Source organism: Oncorhynchus clarkii, chromosome 2, assembly GCF_045791955.1.
Source record: "Oncorhynchus clarkii lewisi isolate Uvic-CL-2024 chromosome 2, UVic_Ocla_1.0, whole genome shotgun sequence".
In the NCBI taxonomy this organism is placed as follows: domain Eukaryota; kingdom Metazoa; phylum Chordata; class Actinopteri; order Salmoniformes; family Salmonidae; genus Oncorhynchus; species Oncorhynchus clarkii.
Window position 1 is genome coordinate 72,291,229 of NC_092148.1, and position 6,734 is coordinate 72,297,962.

Consider the following 6,734-nt stretch of genomic DNA (forward strand, 5'->3'; position numbering starts at 1 on the left):
CTGCTACGCCATCTTGGTAATCCATCATTGATTTTTTTTCCCCTTTAACAAATGAGTATCGTTGCAGTTGAGAGCTAGTAGAGCCTGGCTTTGAGCAGATCCCCGTAACTAGAGCAGCCTGATCGCTAGAAATATACTTCAATTTTGGACGTTTGAAAAGCAAAATCTGCAGAGCTGGGAAGATTGTATCCCCCATATATATAACATTCTATTGGTTACAAGAATTTTGTATAGTAAAAAAAAAATTGAAGATTTGAATCCGGCGTTTGTTTTGCGTATCAATTCCTTCCTCTACACTCACACAAAATATTTAAATGATTGACCAGCACTGGGTGTGAACTTGTGATGCTCAGAGTATAAGCTTGCTGCTCAGACCACTGTGTCACCACAGTTCACAATGCTCTAGCAAGACTTGTGTTGTGACGTTGTATTAGTTACTGTTGCTCATCGAATGATTAAAGTTTCTAATTGCGTGATTAACTGAATCACGCAATTATTAACTCATTAACCTGGGGCACCATGGGAAAACTAGTTTTTATTGAGTTTCTATTTCCCAAATTAACTCAAAGAATATCAGAATATCGATTTTACAACAGCCACTAATTAACCAGTTACCTCTACCAATCTCGTTCTGAAAGTCGTATAGCCCGTGAATTTGCACGGACCCGGGTCTCACCAATGAGTTCGTACCACACCAATCTTAGTTGAATATTTATTTACTAAAATGCTAAAATGATGATAAAAGATACATATAGACAAAACACATTATAGGCTATTGATTAGAACTTAGTATAACAGGCCAACACATTATGGCGCGTGTTACCCAAAATGGGGATTTCAAAGAGAGAAAGAAAAAAGAAAGTACATAAGAGAAATATACATTTGGGTGAATTTGTCAGCTATGCTTATTCTAACCCTAGCCTTGCCCCAAACTGCCGCTCTTATGGGTCAGAATATAATTAAGTAATTACGTGGGGATGATCTCCGAAGATTCTCTGCATGGACCGTTCAGGGGAACGTTCAGGCTGCTCAATGACGTACCTCTCCGGCGCACCTCTCTGATCGTCCTCCCGATGTCAGTGTCCTTTTGGCTTAGGAGTCTGTTCCCTCGCCCTTGCTCTGGAAGGGGTCTTCTGAGGACAGACAGCTCTGTAGCTCAGAGCTCACAGCATAGGAATGAAACCTTTTAGATACCACGATTTGCTGGGAGTGGATGCTAATGGGGTCCGGCTTGAATTCACCCACTTAGACACAGCTACTCATCCGTAGCTTTAGTAGAAAATGATTTTTTTGTCTTCAAACTTGTGTTGCGTTCTGGGTTCGTTTACTTTTTAGACCTTGGCTGCAGCTTGGGTCAAGTAGTCTTCTCTGTGAATTCTTTACTCACAGGTTTTATACCCTTGGGTCAGAAGTGGGCGCAACCGCCTTTAGGGCAATTCTCTGGGCGTACCAAGTTAATGAGGGCAAGGTCTAGATTTCACTCAAATCCAATTTTAGACAACTAACTTCACATTTCATCTTCCCCAAAACATTATCTTTGATTTGGATATTTTCCATACAACGTACAATGTATAAACATCAAACATATACTAGGAAAACTCTTCACGTTACAATGTTTTCGTAATAACGTAATATCTATTAACCTTTAATAACAAAACAAAATCAACATACATTTTCATATTCCATCTACCGTCATGACCACCATTGTGGCTGACAGAAACCATTGTTCCAAAGTCCGTTTATTTCATGTTTAATGTTCTGAGGCTGGTTCTCCATAGTAACAGGACAAAGGAATTTGTCTGTGGCCTGAGATTTACCAGGGGCGTGAGGGGTCATAAAACCCCCACATCTTCAGACCCCTAGATCTCTTCTTCTCTGTTGGGGTTGAGAGATAATCTGTAGGGTTGTGGTCTCCTGTGACCTGACCTGGTCAGGACAGTCATGACACGTGAGAATACTTGATGTTAATGGAGAGTCATTTTTTATTGTTTTGTTTTAAGCCATCCCCGAACCATAGCCTTATTTTCTCGGAATGAATGTCTAAACTGTTACCCTTTTGAGTTGTTTCTGTTTTAACCCTGTAACCCTGTGGAATTAACCTTGTAACTTGCGGAATTAATGCCTCAAAATAGACCATAATATGTCGAATTTCGAAGGGAAACTATGAGATCTTGTTGAACTAGAGGACCTGTGACAGGGGGAGCCAGCCAGTCTCACCTTACACTTTCTTATAGTAAACACATTGCTACTTTCTCTTTACACCCCGCTCTCCCTCTGTTACCCCTTTCTTTTTCTCTCCCTCCAAATTCTTTTCCCCTCTTTTTCCCTCACTCTGCCATCAACCCCCTTTCTTCCTTTGAGAAAATATCTTGTCGGTGCTCATGGGAACAACAAAGCACACAGACCGCAACAGTAAAACTTTGGATAATGGACAACATTTTGGGGCCTGAAAGTTGGACAAAGTGGGGCTGGGTGAAGGGAGGTTGGAGTTGCCTAATTTGTAGTAGTTATCCTGACAGGGAGTGGGTGATAGCCTGTCCTTGTCAGAAATGAGACAAGCTCAAAGCAGCAGCTCAATGCATGGGTGGGGAAAGTGTGGTGTGCAATGCATCTATAGAATAAAAACAGTTTTTTGTTTGGGGAAGCCATACTAGTTTGGTGGAGAGTTTGTACATTAGAGAAATGTAGGAATTAAATGAAAAGGATCTTGTTAAAATCAATCACGAAGCAAATATTGTCATGATATTGTGCACGCGCACGCACGCACGCACACACACACACACACACACACACACACACACATACACACACACACACACACACACACACACACACACACACACACACACACACACACACACACACACACACACACACACACACATACACACACACACACATTCACATTCACACACAATCACAAATACCCATCCACCCTCTCCAGCCACAGTTTGCCACCTCTAAAGCATCTGTCCCCTCCGAGGTAGATCATGGTGTTTGACAAGACAGTGACAGCCCCTCTACCCTCTCTGTTTCCCTGTTAACAGATCTATTCTCCCCTTGTCTCCCAGCATCACTGTCCCACACATGCTCCCTCTGGCCTACAGGCGGTCAAGGGGCTTTAAAAGGTTCATTAGGTTTTATTTTGTTTGTATTGCGGTCAGCCTGTGAAGTCTGATAGTCTTGTCACAGCTGTGTCTGGCCCGAGGTCCAAACGTTTTAAACGTCCCATAAACACAGGAAAAGCCTGCAGATGACAGCTTGTCACAACCCAACACCTCACTGGCTGTGGCTTGCTAAAACAAACTCCTTAAATAAGTGTTTGGGAGTTGGTTGTCTCTGAGTGCTTCCCTGTGGGAGGGTGTATAATAAAAGAAAGACGGTGAGAACTAAGTGTACGTGGCACAGCCTTGCCTGCGGCTTCTGTTGTAACTCTGTCGGATAGGAGTGCTCACGTGAATGTCTGTGTAAATGCATGTGTCCGTGTCTGTAAGTCTCTCCTTGTTTCCATACACATATACTCTGCTGTGTTACTATGTGAGGTATGGGGGACAACTTGGTAGCACATTAGATCTGTGTAGAGCTAGTATGTAAAGAAAGACACCAATGGAAATGGGTGCAACACAATTCAGATCAAATGCATAATAATGGAGACACATACACTTATGCTCTTTCGTCATGTGGCAACACAATGAAAGACTAATCACCCATCCATACTTGTCCTATCAATCCCACATACCGCCCAACCTGTTGAAATACAGCCACACATCTCTGGCCACCATGCTGTTTTCACTTATCTGATCTTGGCCTTCTGGTGTCAGGTTGAGTCCCGCTGGGCTGAAAGGACAGAGCAGACCAGCTAACAGTAGCCTTAACAGCCTGGGTGATAATGGTGTTTGCTGTGTTTCTGCTGGGGAAAGAGAGCTGGTCCATTATAAAGGCTTATAGCTTTTTAAAGGCCCTCCATTCATCAGCTTACTGCTGTATGGAGGGAGAGAGGTGGGCACCCACCCCCACCGCCCACCCCCACCGCCCACCTGCCACACTCACCCAAGGACAATCTACAAAACAACGGGTCAAATCAAATCAAGCTTTATTTATAAAGGACATTTCAGACATGGAATGCAACGCAATGTGGTTTACAGGGGAAAAATACAAATAAAAAAAACATTTAAAATAAAAGCTGAAATATTTACCACACGACAAACATAAGAGGATAAAAAAGAATGACATAAACTGAACAAATAAAAAGCTCGCTTAGGAAAAGCAAAGCTAAAAAATATGTGTTTAAGATCTCTTTTAAATATGTCCACAGTTTCGGCCCCCCTCAGGTTCTCTGGCAGGCTATTGCAGAGGCTGGGGACATAATAACTAAAGGCTGCCTCTCCATGTCTCTTGGTTCTAGGCTTTGGGATAGTTAAAAGGCCAGTGCAAGAGGACCTGAGGGACCTACTGGCTACGTAACTTAAAAGCATGTCTGACATACATTGGGGTGCACAATCGTGGATTGATTTAAAAACCATTAGAAATTAAAATGTATTCTAAACTCATAGGCCGCCAGTGCAGAGGCCTTAAAACCAATGTCATGTGTTGAATTATAAAGGAATATTGATTGTTAAAACATAGATCAGGCATTATGTTTTCATCATCTGTTTCAGAAATAATCTCAACCTGTATTCAGCATCTATAGTAACTATCGTTTTCTTACCACCACATCCCTGATCGCAACAGGGATGGTAGAGAATGAGTGTGGAGCTGAGTGCTTCTAGTAAAACACAGGCGAAATCTCTCTCTGTCTCTCCAAGCATCTTCCTCCTGGTGATTTATAAACATGAAGCCTCAACAGGAGACGTGTGGAGATGCAACCAGCAGTGTTTCAGCGACGGATGAATGGGTAGAGCAGTAGTTGTTTTATTTACATCTATTGTACATAGTAAATGGTGTTTGTGTGTGTGTATGGGTGTGTGTGTGTCTGTGTGTGCATGCATGCATGTATGGGTACATGTGTCTGTTGGTGCATGTGTGTGTGTTTGCTTGTGTGTGTGCATGTGTATCTCTGTAAAAAGGACGTAAACTATAGACGTGCTATAGGCTAAGTGCAAAGTTGTTTTCCAACAGCTTATGTCAGAATGTTTCTTGGTAAACAGGGATGCTGTATTAGCGGCTTGTTCACCATGGCTACATAATGACCAACCCTCCAGAAACATCCTCTGAGAATCATTATCCCTGATCCCATGGATGATGACAGGAGAAAGGGGCAGGAGATTGAAAGACAGACGTTTTATGATGTCCCACTTCATTCCCCACAGATGACTAACACCCCAACAATAATAACACCTCCACAAGGCAACAAATACAATTATTCCTCTATTGAACTATAGGATTATATATTTTTTCCAGGAAACCCATGTATTTGAGCATTGATGTGCCCTAGTGGAGGAGCATGCTATTCTTACTCATGACAACATGCAGTGTGCCAGGCTTAGGGAGAAGCTTCTCCATCACCAGCCACATTCACCAGCATCCTGTGTACTTTCCTAGGCACTTTGACAAAGCCAGATATTATTTAGGGGATGTTTTCACTGCAGTGACTTACTTGTGTTAATTTGCATTGTCCGATCTACTGAGAGGATCATTGGCTGTCACCTGCCCTCCATCGAGTTGCTTTCCCCAAGCTGTGGCCCTTATCAACCGGCTATCAGGCTCATAGAGACTACGAGACTTTGCATTTGAGCTGATCACTGCACCTTGTGATCAATGACCTGTAATGGTAATAACTGTACTATACTGCATTTACACTATTCACTGTACACCTCTGAACGATACTGCACTGTATATATTCATATGGCAGTATCCCTCCCTCTGCATACAGTGCATCTCTTCTGTAAATTGTATATCCTCATTGTAAATCAACTTAAAGTGCAGTGTTTTATGTTTTATGTTTAGTGTATTAAAGGGATTCTTTGGGATTTTGGCAATGTGGTCCTTTAGCATGCTAGCAGATACCCATAGACTTACAGTGATTGTGCTAATGCTAATTAGCATTGGCTTGCGAAACTACCTCTAACTTCCTTCATACTGGACACAGAGACATAAAAATGGTATCCACAAGTTTATCTGACTCTGGGGAAGTATGCCGATATATCCCTTTAATACTGATTATTCTGTATGTTGACAATGTTGACTTTGATTTGATTTGTATTCTGTTTGTACATTGACATTGCTGGCAGCACCTATTCACTAAGTCAAATTCTGGTTATGTGTAAATGTACTTGGGGAATAAAGTGATTGTGATTCTGACTTGATCCATGGGATACCATGGCAAACATAGTTGTACTGTATATCAAGCAGAAAGCAGAATTAGTTACTATTTATGGTATGGCTTGAGGGCTCTCTGTGTGTCTCTAGCTCTCTTTCTCTCTGTCTCTCTCTCTCACTCCCGCTCTCTATCCCTCTCGCTCTTCATTCATCTCACTCCATTTTACCCTCTTCGTCTTTATTTTCCCAGTAGAGCCAGGCAATTGTTCTGAGATCCTTATCACATTGATCTGAGTGGTGCGTGTGTGTGTGCGAGTACCCATCTCTGTGTGTGTTTGTGTGTGTGTTTGTGTGATTGCATGTCAGTGTGCTGGGCTCTTGCTCTGATATTAACTCATATTAAAGAGTCCCTAAGCTCAGGCTAGTAAGCAGCCTTCCAGCCCGCTTGCCACGCCCCACGAGGAGGGGGGAAAGGT